The sequence below is a fragment of the Canis aureus genome, chromosome 21 (assembly GCF_053574225.1).
Source record: "Canis aureus isolate CA01 chromosome 21, VMU_Caureus_v.1.0, whole genome shotgun sequence".
Classification (NCBI taxonomy): Eukaryota; Metazoa; Chordata; class Mammalia; order Carnivora; family Canidae; genus Canis; species Canis aureus.
Window position 1 is genome coordinate 21,378,399 of NC_135631.1, and position 17,485 is coordinate 21,395,883.

General features: G+C 46.1%; 1 protein-coding gene across 5 annotated transcripts in view; it reads left to right on the plus strand.

Moving 5' to 3' along the window:
• The first annotated feature begins 10,609 nt into the window (after nt 1-10,609).
• The window catches only part of QSER1 (glutamine and serine rich 1), a 73,905-nt gene continuing 67,029 nt past the window's right edge, over nt 10,610-17,485 (plus strand). The window contains exons 1-2 of one of the 5 annotated variants that reach the window (XM_077863511.1): nt 11,684-11,950; nt 12,675-12,776. The gene's annotated coding sequence lies outside the window, so the exon portion shown is untranslated. Of the gene's footprint in view, nt 10,697-11,683; nt 11,951-12,671; nt 12,777-17,485 lie in introns of those variants that run through there. The other 4 variants (XM_077863515.1, XM_077863513.1, XM_077863514.1 and 1 more) reach the window with 4 other exon arrangements.

Consider the following 17,485-nt stretch of genomic DNA (forward strand, 5'->3'; position numbering starts at 1 on the left):
ATTCTGGAGACCTGGGATTGAGTCCCACATCGGGCTCCTTGCATGGTGCCTGCTTCTCCCTCTGCCTGTGCCTCTGCCTCTCTCTCTAGCTATGTCTCTATGAATAAATAAATTAAAAAAAAAAAACTTATAAGGATAGTCATAGGTACTCTTATAATGTCATCCCCTCTTATTTCCTTTCCTAATAAGGCTAAGTTTCTCAACTGGAATACCTCTTTACCTAAGGTTTTCGTTTTGTTTGTTCATTCATTATAAATTGGAACAGCTGGAGAAGAACCACTGGACTTTACTGACTTTGGTAGATAAGTGTCTGAAAAAAATTGGTAAGCAGCTGTCGCTTTAATCAAGGTGGCACAGAAGGTAAGGACACTCAGGTCACAAGGATGGCTCAGACAGGACTTGGGGCAAAGGGACTTAGGTCTAACACTAACTGTAAAGAGAAAAGGGACCAGTTGTGATTCTAAACTACCCAATACTATAAAGGAAATAGCACAAGTGTGGCTGCTGTGGCCTTGTTTTAAACAAGGTAAGTCTAAAAGTATCCATGCATTCATGCTGACGTGGGTACACTCAACATGGTGTGGGTGGAAGACAAATTGATGCACCTTTTCTGGAAAATAATTTAACAATATGGATCAAGGACCTGAAGGAGCACTGAGGAGCACTTGTGTTCCATGACAAAGAAAGGCCACTTCTAGGAATGTATCTTAAAGAATCAAAGGAATTACATATTTTTGGAAAGTTGCTCATTGAAGTATAAAAACTAAAAAACTGGAAATGAATGTTCAACAACAGATGAAGAGTTAATTGAATTATAGCATTCCAATATGATGGGTTTTTTTTCACAAGAAGGATACAAGAGGTTTATTAGACAACCATGGCAAGATACAAAATGATTAACAATGAGAACAACCATATTCTATCAGCCACGTGCCACTTAGTACTATGACATTATCCCACAGGACATTTCTGAGTTCACATCTCCTAACATGCTGCTCAAAGAAATGAATCCCCTCAAGTCAAGACTCAAACACAAAAGGATTCCAGAGACCACTGGGGAGAAGACTGGCTTAGAAAGCTCTCCCTTACCCATGTGAAGAAGAAAACTTGTCAGGACAATTTGAATTTCCAAATTTAGTTAAGAGGGAAACAAATGTGCAAGGCAGGGTCTCCTGGGGCTGGGGCAGAGAATAGGGCAGTGGGAGACAGGAGAGGCAAAAAGGGCAGTGGCTGAGATCTAACAGCAGCTATGATATAGCTATCAGAATTTTAACAAAATTAGAACACTATTATAGATAACATTTTAGCACCAAGAATTAAACAGCCACCTTCCCATTTCCTGAATATCAGCAACTCTTATTTTTGGGTCCTGTTTTTGCTTTCTGCCTGGGCTCTAGCTATTTGTCCAGCACCATAGTTTTAAAATCATCTTCATAAAGGCCATGGAGTTTTATAAGGTGTGTTGAGCATGGGGAGCTAAGGAGAGAGCCAGCAAGATTCAGGATTCCACTTTTATCATACCAAGAGGGCATGTAAGCTTTTGTTTGGAAACCCTATAGTGTTTTGTTTTGTTTTTTTAAAATGTTTAAGTTTTAAAAACTTAAAAGAAAAAAATAAAAATAAAAACTTAAAAGACTTAATAAGTTCAGTTGTTCCACACTTTATATTGATAACTTCAGATTGTTTGTCCCAGTTCTGACGTCTTGAGGATATTTTTAGAATGCAGCTTTTAGCACTTTTAGCAACACTCCTTCACTCTGCTTTGTCCCCTAAGCCAATCCATATCTGACAGGAGAAATTTCAATAATTACTTTGAGTTAGGGACAGACACTTATGAAAAGACATACATAAAAATTTAAAGCACTAAAATTAAGTAGTCACATCAAATAATAGGATAAAACATGTTTCCCCAAAAGCAGAACCTGAAACAATGATTTGAACGCAAGTAGTTAATTGGGAGGCATCAGGAATGACAGAGCAGGGAGAGACACTGGGCAAGAGGATAAGCCAAAGTGCATTATTTTCAAAGTTGTTGTTGTTAGCAACAAGAGCTCCCTTCCATGAGGACCACTGGGAAGGGCACAAAATGCCTCCCATTGCAGCCCATCCAGAAGCCGGGTCGCTGACTCATCCATTGACTTCCATTCTCCATTGATTGAGGTTTTCTCCTGTTGTGGAGATACAAACCTCCCTACACTACACAGAGCTCCAGTGGTGTCATAAAAAGAATATAGAAAGACAGATGACAGGGTCTTAGAATAGGATGCTGTGAGAGTGAGGTAAGTCAGAACGGTCTCAGAGGTGAGCCAGGGGATGGGACAAGGGCACCAGAGGGGTCTGCTACAACATGTCATGAGCAATGCTTCCTCTGAGTTTTTAAAGTTGTAAGCAAGCAGCCATATTACATGAGAAGCAGAAAAATGAGTACACACACATAAATATAAAACTGGTATAATGAATAGTCCAGCTCTTACTTTGTTACTTTCATAAACGTTCTCTATGAGTGGATTTGCATGTGTGTGTGCATATGTATGCATATGCACGTGCACATACATGCTTATGTAACTCCGTGAAGAGACGGTATTTCAGTTTCTACCTTGAACAGAACAATCACTCAATGGAAGCAAGAGAAACTTGGAGGACATGTTGAGCAAGAGACTCAAGTTTCCAGAATTTGCAGAAATTTGGAAGAGGCTTTGGATTTCCACAAGATATTTGAGCCTACTATATCTGAATTTTAAGTAACTGAGACATTCCATGTGACAAAATTAAATCTCATACCAAGTAATGAGATTTTAGTAGTATCTTATATACTAACATTAATATGCATGATAATTAGGTGAAGTCTAGACCACTCCCAATAAACTTCCTTTACCATCACCATATTTAGGGCTTTGGGACAAAGGGAACAGAGAAGTAACAAGAGAAGAGAGAGGGTATAAAGCAGCTTTGCAGATGGCTTTCTGTTCAGACAGTGTGCTTTAGTGTCTTATGCTTACAGTGTAGCTGAAGAATCTGGAGACTAGAGAACATATGCTCTATCACTGTTGATTGAAGTTCAGTCTTTCAGTCTTTCAGTATCAAAACCCCTGGAAATTATTTGCCTCAAGCTGTATTTGCAAACAACTAGGACAACAGGAATATAGTGGGACTATCATCCTAAGTAGTGAAATATTTTTTCTTTTCTTCTCGTTGGTGGTGGGGATGGTGGTGTGTGAATGCATGTGAATCTATGAAGGGACTTTGCTTCTTGTATTGGTATGCCAATGTTCCATCTAGCCTGAAGATGTTGACTAGAGTGGAATGTTAGGAATGGCAAGGGAGTATTTTCCATGGTTTTAATCATGTCATTACCAGCTTAAAAGGTTCTCGTTGCTCCTAATGTGAGGAAATATACTAAAGTAATTAAATGTTTGGTTATTGGGCCAAATATGGGATTATTTGAACCTAAAAATAAATATGGTAATGAATTCTAATCCCGTGTTCAAAGACCCCCAAGACCACACTTGCATGCAAAATAAATAAGTATGGTAAGAGATTATAAATCCTGTGTTTAAAATAAATAAATATCGTAATAGACTATGACCTCCCCAAGAATGCCCTCATGTTTAATGATTTATGGAGTTCAAGAAATCAAAAATCAGAGAAGTTGTTGTACTGATGGTTAGAGCCTATTAAAGTGAAAGGATACAGATTAAAATGGCAAAAGGCACATAGTGCAGAGTATAAGGGAGACCAGTGCAAGCTTGCAGTGTCCTGCCCAGTAGAGTCCTGTGAGCATTAATCAGTGAAGTACTGCTAACTGGGGAAGCTCATCTGAGCCTTGGTGTAAGGGGTGTTTATTGAGAATAGGTTATACAGACATGGCTGATTGCCCTGGTGGCTGACCTTAATTTCCCAGTCCTTCCAGAAGCCAAGCTGATACTGTGTGGTCCAAAGACCCCACCATAAGTCACATCATTAGCATATCTGGTATGGTCCAAGGCCTCAGGTAAACGAAGATACTCTTAACTGGCAGGATATTCAAGTGCTTAGAAGTTACTGCTCTGGAGCTTGGCAAGGGCCCAATCTTTCTTTGCAATGGACAGAATTTGGACAACCTGGACCTGCTTAGTTAATCCTTTACTGCACAAATCCATTGAATAAAATAAGAATCCATGAGTCTGTACTGAAGTAAATAGAGGGATCGGTGGGTGGATGGATAGATGGATGGATAAAGAAAAGTTCTTCCTGTAGAAGAGTGGTAACTAATGATTAGAGGATGAATGATGGAGTTAGAAAAATAACTATTTGGTAGCCATAATAACAGTTCTTTCTTTTTTCTCTTTTAGATTTTATTGATGAGAGAAAGAGAGAGAGAGAGAAAGCAAAAGAGAAAGAGCACAAGTGGTGGGGAGAGGCAGAGGGAGAGGGAGAAGCAGATTCCCTGCTAAGCAGGGAACCAGACCCATGGCTCAATCCCAGGACTTAGCTGAGGCCAAGGCAGACACTTAACTGACTGAGCCACCCAGGCACCCCAATAAGAGTTATTTAAAACAAAAATCATTAATGGATGCTGCAGTGAGATGACTGGTGGCCCCCCATAAGATGTGTCCATGTCCTAATCCTCAGAACATGTGAACATGATCTTATTTGGTAAAAGGGTCTTTACGGATGTAATTAAATTAAGGATCTTGAAATGAGATCATCCTGGATTACCCAAGTGGGCCCCCAAACCAATGGCAAATGCTTTTATAAAAGACATAAGAGAAGTGGTGCCTGGTTGGCTCAGTCAGAAGAGCCTGAGACTCTTGATCTCTGAGTCATGAGTTTGAGCCCCATAGTGGATGTAGAGATTAATAAAAAGACAAAAACAAAACCCAAAAACATAAAAGAAGACAGATGTACAGAGGAGAAGTCTTATAAAGGCTGAGGCAGAGATTTGAGTGCTGTGGCCCCAAATCAAGGAACGCCACCAGAAGCTGGAAAAAGAAGGGAAGGATTCTCCCCTAGAGCCTTCACAGAGAGCACATGACCCTGTAGACATCTTGATTTCAGACTTCAGAATTTAGAGGGAATAAATTTGTTGTTTTAGGCCACTTAGTTTGTGATAATTTGTTGCAGCAGCCACAGGAAACTAGTACAGATGCTAAAACCAGTGGTGAAAGAATGATGCTTCAGGAATTTACATAGTCTTAAAGTACCCACAAAATATGCATTAATTATAAAGGAAAATATGGTTAACTCTTCAGTGGAGAAACCTGGCAGGAGCTCTTTAACCAAGCTTATTGAGTTTTAGAGCCAAACATAGCTGGCCTTCACTTGCACCATCATCAATTTGTGTGAGCTTGCAGGGTTTGGAGACTTACTTAACTTCATTACACCTCAATTTCCTGTAAAATGGAAAACATAAAAACCCACACCCACATCTTAAGGATATTTTGAGAGGATTAAATGAGGCCATCCATGTAAAGCCCAAAGCACAGAACCTAGCACATATATATTCTATATTTGTTGGTTATTTTTTTAAAGATATTATTTAAAAAGAAACGTTTTTTAAAATATTTATTTGAGAGAGAGAGGGCATGAGCGGGGGGGGGGGGGGGGAGAGAAAGAGAGAGAGAGAAGCAGACTCCCTGTTGAGCAAGGAGCCAAATGTAGGGCTTGATGCCAGGCCCCTGAGATCATGATCTGAGCCAAAGGCAGCCACTTAACCAACTCAGCCACCCACCCACCCCTAAGATTTTATTTTCAAGTAATCTCTACACCCAACATGGGGCTCAAATTCACAACCCTCAGATCAAGAGTGGCATGCTCCACTGACTGAGCCAGCCAGGCACCCCCATCAGTTCATTGTATCTTTTTTTTTATATCCAATGTGGGGCTCAAATGCACAACTCCGAGATCAAGAGTAATATGCTCTACCAAATCAGCCAGGCAGGTGCCCCTATTTATTGGTTATTCTGATGAGAATAGCTATCATCTACAGAATGAGGTTTAAATTTCCTGTAATCTATTCAAAGAGATAAAAGATACACTCAATGGAAGACTTCATGATCAGGCCACACCACTGTTTCTTCATCCCCAGACCTCCTGGTCTCCAGTCATTCAACCTTCATTCCAGAACCCTTCCAGAACCCTGATCCGCTAAGCCATTCACCGGAGCCTGAGTCCATCCATATCCATAGCTCAGACCACTTCCTATGCATACAAAATTGATGATCAATATGCTTCTTGAAGTTCTGCTCACTAGGAGGAATATGCCTCATCATTGTCTTTCAGCGACACCTCTGAGTGAGGCTGTGGCTTCCAAAGAAGCAGGCTCTTCAGATTCTATTGCTGTCTCCCTGGGGGGGGGGGGGGGGGGGGGGGTAGGTATTACAGGCAATAGGGAGCAAAATGTTAGGGTCAAGCTCCTGAGGCAAAGAAAAGGATAGTGGGACTTACTGTGTTTTAATTTCTGATGCTGACCTAAGGGCAGAAATCAGGGCTTATAGTTTTCCTCAATGCCAGAAGAGAAAGGGAAAATGAAAAACTAAGCCCCTTCCCCTCATGAACCCACTTCCCACAAAAATACTCCTGATATTCTCGGTAAAAACCACAAACTTGACTTTATTGGATCTTTCCAATTAATAGGTAGTCTATTTATAACACTGGAATCTATGAATTTAGTGACTACTTTTCTAGTCGGGCAAGTCCAAATTCTGTCTTTCCCAAACAAACTAATAAACAAAGCTGCCTCAGTGGAGGCAGGGTTTCACTGTTCCCTCCTCCAACTGATTGCCTCCATCAACTTAAAGCAAGTTGCCAAATGCTGGGCCTCCGTTTTCTCAACAAAGTATTGTGTTTAACTACTCAGTCAAACTTCCAAGCTTCCTACCAGTTGAAATACTTGGGTGATTTTCTAATGGGATGGCAGGAAAGCCGGGAAATCAGAGGATACTGTTTGTAGATATAGTCTCAGGCATTACTAACTCCTAGACAATAAACTCAGAAGGAAGTGAAGATGGAGGTGGGGATGAGGAAAGACTTCTTAAGTGTTAGATTTCGATTCACCTTGCAACCAAACTGCCTATGATGTCACTAGTTTTCAAAACTTGTCCCCCAATGTTAGAATTGAGATAGAAAGGGTGGGCAAAGGAATATCATATATGGTGACAGAGTAATATTATTTTTTAAACACTCACCCAAAATTTCCCTTAATATCTTTCCTGATTTATGTGACAAAAATAAACTCCATTACAGTGTGAGGGACTATAAAGGTTTTATTGCCACTTGTTTGCTATTGCCTGCATAACTCACTCTGAGTACCAGTTGTGGGTATCTCAAACTAAGTGCCATAAAACATTTATAGCCTGCCAGTCCACTTCCTACACTTTCCGTAAAGACAAAACTTCAGTGCTCACAAAAATACTTAGAAGTGTAACAGCTAGTAGTGAGAACTTTCCCCCTTTATTTAGGTTACAGGTCTCCAGTCTGCAGTAAGAAAAATAAATGCGGTAAGGAAGATTTATGTTACTTCTCTGCAGGATCTCAAATTATCTGGCAAATTCCTTCCCCAAGGAAAACTTCTTTTCAAAGATATCCTGGGTAAATGCATACTGAAATTAGCATAAAATTGGCAGGATTCACTTGTGTCTACCCGTTTGAATTCATTTGTAAATAACCACTACTCACTTCCTTGCCTCCCCACCCCAGGATCAGACTCTTAAGCATCACAGGTGCCGAAAAGACTTACAAAAAGGAAGGAATAGGAACAAAAGGATGTTGGCGCCAGGAGGAAAACAGAATCTCCCAAGAACAAAAATAACCTCAGAAGGAATAGCAGATTCAGTATCAGGTATTACCGAAATTTAAACTGGCTTTTAAAATGGTGATCAGTGATAGTGTATCAAATTTATTAGGTCTTCTGCTATGCCTGTCTGGTTTGTTTAAACCTTCAGGCTTATCTTGAGGGGCAGATTTCTGTGCTGAGCACATAAGAGGTGTTAAACCAGTATTGATTTTTTTAAGGGTGATGGTCAATAAGCATAAACTTTACGGTCTAACTTTTACTTTATGCTTAAGGACCAAACGATGATTTCCATGAGCCCCAAGTTTCACTACTCATAATCATAGAAGAAACAGCTCTGGGGCAGCCCGGGGGGCTCAGCGGCTTAGCACCGCCTTCAGTCCAGAGGCCTGATCCTGGGGATCCAGGATGGAGTCCCACATCGGGCTCCCTGCATGGAGCCTGCTTCTCCCACTGCCTGTGTCTCTGCCTCTGTGTGTGTGTGTCTCATGAATAAATAAATAAAATCTTAAAAAAAAAAAAAAAAGAAACACAGCTCTGATTTACAACAGAAGATAACCCAAAATAACCATTAAATCAACCCTCGTCAAACAGCGTGGAGGTCACACAGGAAAATATTTAGGTCGAGTCCTGCTGAAGTCTCAAGTCTGAAACAAAAAAGTGAGCACAGTGACTTTAAATGTAATTAAAGTCATCCAGATGGCAGTTGGATTAATCAATGAAGAGGCAGTATTTACCTTGGGAGAGAAGATTCTGAAATCCAGAAAGAAAAATCCCCAAGGTGGGGGTGGGGACAGCTAATAAGAGCCCCTGGGAAAGGTCCTTTCAACGAGGATTGGAAAATAATACGTTTGAATTTGAATCTCTTTGAATATAAATCTCCCCTAACAGCAGGAAGAGGGTCCTCGAGCCCAGCAAGCTTTGTGCAGGGAGTAAAGGGAACTGTGAACCAGCCCGCTCCGCGCTCTCGGCTTCGGGACCTGGCTCCGAGAGGGAAAGAAATCGCGATGTGGGAGCCGAGTACCGGAGACACTCAGGGGTTACTCGAGGGGTCAAGTCACCACCTCCGGGCAACGCTGGCAAGCCTGCCCCTCTGCGGCGGCAGCGACCCGGGCTTCTGCACCCCCCACCCCCGCGGGGCGAGCTGCAGGCGCGGCTCCCCTCCCCGCCCCTCCCCGCGCAGGGCGAGCTGCAAGCGGCCTCCCCCCCGAGCGGGGCGAGCTGCGGGCGGACCCCCAACCCCCACCACCCGGGAGGGTGAGCTGCAGGCAGGGCCCCCCCACGCGCAGGGCGAGCTGCAGGCGGCCCCTCCTCGGCAGGGCGAGCTGCAGGCGGCCTCCCCCCCCCGAGCGGGGCGAGCTGCGGGCGGACCCCCAACCCCCACCACCCGGGAGGGTGAGCTGCAGGCAGGGCCCCCCCACGCGCAGGGCGAGCTGCAGGCGCGATTCCCGCCCCCCCAGCGGGGCGAGCTGCAGGCGGACCCCCTTCGGCAGGGCGAGCGGCGGGCGGGCCCCCTCCACGCACAGGACGAGCTGCAGGCGGAACCCCCTCGGCAGGGCGAGTTGCAGGCGGGCCCACCCCGGGCAGGGCGAGCTGCAAGCGGGTACCCCCCCCCTTGGCAGGGCGAGCTGCAGGCGGGTACCCCACCCTCGGCAGGGCGAGCTGCAGGCGGGTTCTCCTCTCCCCCGGCAGGGCGAGCTGCAGGCGGGCCCACCCCGGGCAGGGCGAGCTGCAAGCGGGTACCCCCCCCCTTGGCAGGGCGAGCTGCAGGCGGGTACCCCACCCTCGGCAGGGCGAGCTGCAGGCGGGTTCTCCTCTCCCCCGGCAGGGCGAGCTGCAGGCGGGTTCTCCCCTCCCCCGGCAGGGCGAGCTGCAGGCGGGTACCCCCCCTTGGCAGGGCGAGCTGCAGGCGGGTACCCCCCCTCGGCAGGGCGAGCTGCAGGCGGGTTCTCCCCTCCCCCGGCAGGGCGAGCTGCAGGCGGGTACCCCCCCTCCCTTGGCAAGGCGAGCTGCAGGCGGGTACCCCCCTCGGCAGGGCGAGCTGCAGGCGGGTTCTCCCCTCCCCCGGCAGGGCGAGCTGCAGGCGGGCCCCCCCTGGTCAGGGCGAGCTGCAGGCGGGTGGCCCCCCCTGGGCAGGGCGAGCTGCAGGCGGGTACCCCCCCCCCGGCAGGGCGAGCTGCAGGAGCGGCCCCCTCCCCCGCGGCGCGGCCGGCTCCCCTCGCAGCAGCCGGCGGCGGAGAGCCCGCGGCGCCCCGGGGCCCTGGAGCCGGCCGCAGCCGCAGGCCCCGGCCAGGCGGCCCGGGCGGCGGAGGCCGCGGGGCCCGCGAGCCGCGAGCGCGGGGCGCCGAGGGGAGGCGGGGCGAGGCCGCGGGGCGGAGGGGGCGGGAGGTGCATCCTGGGAAATCCACCAACATGGGGCGAAGCGGCCGCCGCCGCTGCCGCCGCCGCCGCCGCCGCCGTCGCGAGTCCCGGCCGCGGACGCCGCCGCCGCCGCTGCCCTGACGCGCCCCTGGGGCCTCGCCGCGGCCCGCTGCCCCCGGCCCCCCGGCCCCCCGGCCCGCGCGCCCTCCGCCGCGCGCCCGCCGGGGCCATGTGAGGGGGCAGCTCCCTCCGCCGCCGCCGCCTCCTCCTCTTCCTCCCCCGCCCCTCCCGCCCCTCCCGCCCCCCGCGCGCGGGGCCCTGCAGGAGCCCCCGCTGCCGCCCGCCCGCCCGCCGCCCGCCCGCCGCCGCCCCCGCGATGGACAGGAACTACGCGACCTCCGGCTTCGCCGACCCGCCGCCGCCGCCGCCCGCGCCCCCCGCCGCCCCCGCCAGCGCCGGCGCCGCCGCGCCCCCCCCCGCCCCCGCCTGGGCCTACGAACCCCGAGCCGCGGCCGCGGCCGCCAGCAGCTGCAGCAGCGGCAGCAGCCCCAGCCTCAAGGCCAGGTAGGGAGGGTGGGCGGCGGGGTCGTCGCGGGCCAGGAAAGGCCGGGGATGCGTCGGGGCCTGCGTCCGCGGTGCCGCGCCGCCGGGGGGCCGGGCCGGGCCGGGCGGGGAGCCCCGCGCGCCTCCCGCCGCCCCTGCCCGCGCCGGGAGAGGCGGCCGACGGCTCGGGGGGGCCGAGGGGCTGGGGGGCGCCGGGGCAGGATCCGCGCTCGGCGGGGGGGGCGGGCTGGGAGCGAGCGGGACCCGGGCTGGGCGGGAGCCGCGGTCCCCGTCACCTCGCGGGTCCCGGGCGCTCTCACATGGTGAAGTTCGGGGTGGTGCCTGAACTCGGCGAGCTGGGAGAGCCGGGGCCGGCCGCGGGGGGGCCGCGGGGCGCCCCGAGGAGACCCGGGCAGTGACATTCCATTGTATCGGAGCGGACAATGTGGTGTCGGGGACCCCGGCGGTGTGCGGGTGGGGGAGGCGCGGGAGGAAGAGGCGCCAGGCTGCGTCCCTGACACGGGGGGACCCGGGAGGGCTGGGCTGCGGGAGAGCCCCGGAGCGGGGGGCCCGGATTGGGGGGCCCGGGGGGGCTGGGCTGCGGGAGCGCCCCGGGGCGGGGGGCCCGGAGTGGGGGGGCTGGGCTGCGGGAGATCCCTGGGGCGGGGGGCCCGGAGTGGGGGGGCCCGGGGGGGGCTGGGCTGCGGGAGAGCCCCGGGGCGGGGGGCCGGGGGCGGGCTGGGCTGCGGGAGAGCCCTGGGGCGGGGGGCCGGGGGGGCTCGCAAGCTGCGATGGGGCTGGGTGACATATGTTTGCAGTGGTGGCCAAGATTAAGCTATTTCTCTTCCACGCGTTCAAAGTTACTCTTGGGTTTCCTCCCCTTTTAGCAACAGCAGGAAGTAAGGAGTCTTTTTTTTTTTTTTTTTTGCCTCGTGTGTCTTGGGGTGACTGAGAGTTGGGAAGAAATTGGACCGGGGCGTGGGGGTGGGGGGTGGTCAGTGAAGGCCATAAAGGTTTTGAAGAACCCAAGCATGCAGGCTTCTCCATCTGGGCTTCTGAACGTAGCGCGGGGTTCAAGAGTTCATCTTTGCTCCATCATGACCAAGGGAATCTAAAATGTTGACTCTTACTGGATATTTAAGCTCTCGGGAAACGGGTAGTAGTGGCACACTGTGAAATGGTCCATTCGAATGATCACTGGAAGGCGTGGTCTGCTTTGGACGATTCGGGAGCGGGGTGTTTTAAAGCCACCTCTGCCAAACAATGCAGAATCTGGTAGGTGCAGCCTCTGATTACAAGGACCAGGGAATCCTGGGTTGCTAATGACTTCATCCTCAGCTACCAACAGGAAGCTTCGTGGCTTTATGATCTCATCAGATTTCTTCACTATTGTCACGACAGAAGTGAACTTTTTTTTTTTTGCTTTATATATTATGGTGTTCTAGGTTATCTTCTTTGTTTTTATCAAAGTTCCACCTTCGTGATTTGGAAAACCATGTGTGAAGAGTAGCTGGTCTTTGTCTTAAATAGTACCGTGGGATGATTGAGAGAGAATGAGAAAAATTTGATTCAAGAAAAGGGAAACAAGCTTTCTCAGAAAATTTTAGGTCCTTTGTTTAAAAAGAGCTGGGTTTTTAAAAAAGAATAATAATGTGACGTGCCAATCTGGAGCTAAATAATTGCTGAAACTTTTCAGATATAGTCATAACTTTGTATTATATGCAATTAAGACATTTGAAGGAGTTTTATGAAAGATGCTTGGCACTTTTCCTTTTTTTTTTTTTGGTGCTAAGAAAAAAATTTTTTTTGATGCTATTTCGACTGTTGTTTTTCAAGTAGCTTTTGCATTGAGTGTGATGACTTACAATTTAAAACTACTTTCTCTTCCGTGAACAATAATGATAGGTATTTGTGCAGCATTTTTTATGTTATAAATAAAAAGTGTTTTATTAGGTAAATGGAACAAATTCTACTTAGTTATTTCTGTTATTTCTTTTAGCAGAATACTTCTGAGGCAAGAAACTAAAATCTACTTGTCATATTTTCCAAATGTTATTTATCAAAGTAACAAAGAATGACTTCCCAAACACATTTGAAAACAGTAAGTAGATTCATTTGGAACACATAATCTAAAAGAGATTTATTTTCTGTTTTTGGAAGTTATTGATTCTTAAATGCTAAGCCCCCCCTAAAAAAAATATGTATTTGGGGGTGGAGTCAACCAAATTTTAGCATAGAAAATGCAGGCTTTCCCCCTCCCCCACCAACTTGCTTTGTTAACATCTTGTGTTAGGATCAGGCCATCTGTACAGGACTACACACTTCTTAATTGTACCTCATTTTATTCTTCAAATTGTGCGATGTCCTCTTTCATTTCAGTTATATAGAAAATACTGAATCTGAAATATGGCCTGTCTTTAAGTATTATTCTGCATTTTCAGAAGCTTATTCATATTTTTTATAATATTTTAAAAAGTTTTTTCATAATTCATATATCAGTTGAATGTTTTTGTTCCCCTTTGTGGCAGTTTCTTCTTGAAGGTGCAAATGAGTACTAGTTGTGATGATGTGATATGGATACTTATCCATAAAGAATTAGCTTGTCTGTCACCTTGTTTCCAGTAACCTATTCAGAAGCTAACAGATGGTAATGACATTCAGTTGTTACTGACATGTCCCTACTTTGTGTCTTTGCTTGATCCTGAAATGGAGTGTTTTCACTAGTTCATGGGGAAAGAACATGGTAAACAATTTCTTATTACCCTGAAATAATACTTTTTTTTGTATAGCAGCACCATCACATATTAGGTATTTCTGTTGTTTTAACAATTAAAAAGCAAACTGCTACAGGGAAACTCCAACATTTTACCTTAGGGCGTACAGAGAGTTTTCCAAATATTTCTGAACTAGTACTTGCTAAGTCACTGGGAAATTTGAGGATAAAAATTGGTCCCACAAGTCTCCATTTATTTGTGTTCTTAGTTAGTTTTAGGGACCAAAAGAGCATATCTTTGCCTATCGTGATGCAGTTGGAAATACTTTTTGTGGAGCTTAGATCCTAGTAATACCTTTGCATATTTTTGATAATAAGATGATCCTCAGGAAGCTGCAGATCTGCTTCCTTTTCTCTACCTGTGAATGGGTATCTTACACAGAACATTGAGAGGCTGTTTCATTATTAATGATAAATATGCTTGTATTCAAATATGCACTAGAAAGTGACGAAATAAAAACACTTTGTTTGAAATAGACTTCTTTTTTTGTAACTTTGTTATTTGAAACAGCCTTTTTTTTTTTTTTTGCTATTAGTTTTTTAAATGTTCTAATATATAAGTTCTTTCTCATCACAGCATGAATGTGTAATGAGGAGGATAGGTACCTCTCCAAAAACCAAAACGAAACAAAATGATTAGCTTCTCTAAAACTGGTCAGCTGCTGGGGCACCTGGGTGGCTCAGTCAGTTAGGCATCCCACTCTTAATTTCACCTCAGGTCATGATCCTTGGGGTCGTGAGATGGCATTCTTAGTTGGGCTCCACGCTGGACATGGATCCTGCTTAAGAGCCTATCTCCCTCTGCCCTCCCCACCCCACCCCACACTTGATTTCTCTCTCTAAAACAAAACAAAACAACCCAGAAAACCCAGAAAACCCCTGGTCAGCTACCATATTAAGGACATTTTGAGTAAATTTTAAATCTAGAGTTCCCCTCAAGGCTTTTGGAAAAAGACCTTGTAAGATCACAATTTATGGGGAGCAGGGACAGTCCCAAATTAGTGAAAGGTTATTTCAAACAAACTTCTTTTGTTCGGAAAGTATTTTCCCATAGGAACGATGTTGTGAGTAATAATAGCTATCATTTACTGAACTGATTTGTACTGCCACTATTTTAAGTGATGAGCATATACATATACATACATACACTTAGTGTTAACAGTTCTTTTAGATGGGTATTATTTTTACCTTCCTCTTGTGAATGAGGAAACTAAGGCACAGAGACATTAAATATATACTAAGTGAAAGTGGAATTAAGTATAATATACTTACAGCTGCTTAGCTAGTTAAGTAGGGGAGCTAGGATTTAAACCTAGACCTTGTGGATCTGGAGCCTGCATGTTTAATTATGCTGCACTGCTTCATAGTAAGATAGTCTAACAATGCAGTCTGACTACCTTATGGATTGAATGAGTTTTTATGGTTGACTGAGTATCATTAGTATCTTTATTTCAGTGTTCATGTCACTCTTTACTATTTTTGTCCTGATGGAAATGTGCTTTCTTTCACTTCCATAGGATTGTGCTTTGCTGGTTTCCTTGTACCTTTCTGACCCACTGCTTTTCTCAGCTAATTCTTACTCTTCTGATATCTACACATTGTTATTTTTTCAGTGCTTTGGTTTGATAGAATTTCTTGTGCTTGCTCTTGAGGATAATTACATCCATGCCTGTGACTTTAAATATCATCTCTGGTGGTGCCTACGTATATGTCTAAGGTCCAAACTGTTCTCATCACCTAATTACATAACTAGCTATCTACCTCTCTGAGCCTTTACTTGGGTATATGACAGCCATTTAGTGATGAGCTCATGCTCTCTGCACCTACTACTCCACCTCTACTTCTCTAGGGAGGCCTGTCTCAGTAAGTCACACCTTTGTACATCTTGTTGCTCAGGTCAGGACCTGGGGGTTATGTCACCAAGCCCTGTTGGCGTTTTTCTCTCTTAAATGTATCTTGCAATTGTCTACTTCTTTTGCTTCCACTGTTCTACTCTGATCCAAGCCACCATTTTTTTTTTTTTAACAATAACTGCAGTATCCTCCAAACTAAATAATCATGAACCCTTTCTTTCCTTCCCTCAATTTTTCTATGAGAAACATCTCATAGAATTCAGACTGATTTTTTTTTTAAACATAAATTTACTAGTTTGATCATGTTGCTCCTTTGCTTAAAACCTGTGTGTGGCTACTTCTGCATCTTAGGGTCAAGTTTTTAAAAATTTGTGATACGACGTACATGGCCCTGCATTTACTCGCCCATTTTAAATTCTTTGGGCCGCTCTAAATTCCTTTCCTTCCTTCCTTAAAACTTTGATACATGCTGTTACCTCCACCTAGATAACTCCCCCTTTTCCTACCTCTTAACCTGACTTGTAAGGTATCTCATGTCAGAAACCTACTGCCTTTCAAGCTCTGTCCCATGTTGTCTTGTGCAATGGTATGGATGTTTTCATGGTACATTTTACTGTACTTTTTAAATAATTCTTAGAAATTCAATTTTATACCTATGTGCTATTTATATAATAGATACCTTCCTCTTAGGATAAGTGCTTTGAGGGACATTGTTTTGCTTACTGCTGTATACCTGGTACTTACTCTGATACCTGACATATAGTTGGTGCTTAATACATATTTTTGACATGAAGGCCTGAACTCTTGAGTTAGTGTGGGAATTGGAATCCCTTTTCTTGATGCCGCAGCCTTTACTGCCATTTCCTCCATCTCTCCCCTCTACTCTGTAATGGGAACCAAGATGAAGGGTTTAGGTATTATTTGTGATTATGATTGGTTAGAAGTGTGAAGATGGAGGCTGCTGCTTGCTTTCTCCCTTTCCTTGCTGTGCTCTCTGGAACAATGAATACTAAAATATATCTAGCAAAACCTAGTCTAATTATTTTTTCATTCATTAAACAAATACTTGAGTGCCCACAATATATGAGATGCTGTTGCCTTTATCCTCAAGTTTTATATTTCTGCAGTGAAAGCTTGAGAAATCAAATGACATTTATTCATTAGAATATACTGAGCATCTTTGAGTTTCTGTTAGTGAACTAACTTTTCTATGGGGCACCAAAAAATGAAAAAGACACAATCTTGTGTTTCAAAGAACTTGTGATCCAGAGGGGTGACAGGGTAGATAAACACTTGGTACGTCTCTACTTGGCTTTTTTTGTTTTGTTTTTAAAGATTTTATTTATTCATTAGACACACACACACACACAGGCAGAGACATAGGCAGAGGGAGAAGCAGGCTTCATGCAGGGAGCCTGACGGGATTCGATCCCAGGACCCCAGGACCACCCCCTGAGCCGAAGGCAGACACTCAACTGCTGAGCCACCCAAGCGTCCCTCTACTTGGCTTCTAAATGTTGAAGTGCCCAAGGGCTTGAAGTTCCATCGTTTTTCCTTCTCTCCTCACTCATTCTAGATGAATTTGCTATGTATATCAAACAGTTTTCAAATTGATATCTCTATAATCATATCTAGCTAGCTGCCTCCCTATCATCTCCACTTGGGTATTGAATAGATATATCAAACATAATATGTCCCAAACATGATTATCACATTAACCCTCCAACCTGGTCCACCTTTAACCTTTCCTGACTTCAGTTAATAATACCACTATTTGCTTAGTAGTGCAGACCCAAAAGATTGGAGCCATCTGTGATTCGTTTCTTTCCTCCCATATTCATTGCCTCAGTAAATCCTGGTGGTTTGATCCTCATATCCATAATTTCCCACATGGACTATGGCATTTGCTTCCTGTTGGTTCCCTTGCTTCTATCTTAGCCCTTCTAGAGTTTATTAAATGTTAACAGCCAGGTAACATTGCAAAATATAAATCAGGTAATGTTGTTACCCAGCTTAAAACTTTCCAGTGTTGGGCTCTTGGGTGGCTCAGTGGTTGATCATCTGCCTTTAGCTCAGGTCGTGATCGATCCTGGGGTCCTGGGATCAAGTCCCTTATCAGTCTCTCCACAGGGAGCCTGCTTCTCCCTCTGCCTGTGTCTCTGCTTCTCTCTGTATCTCTCATGA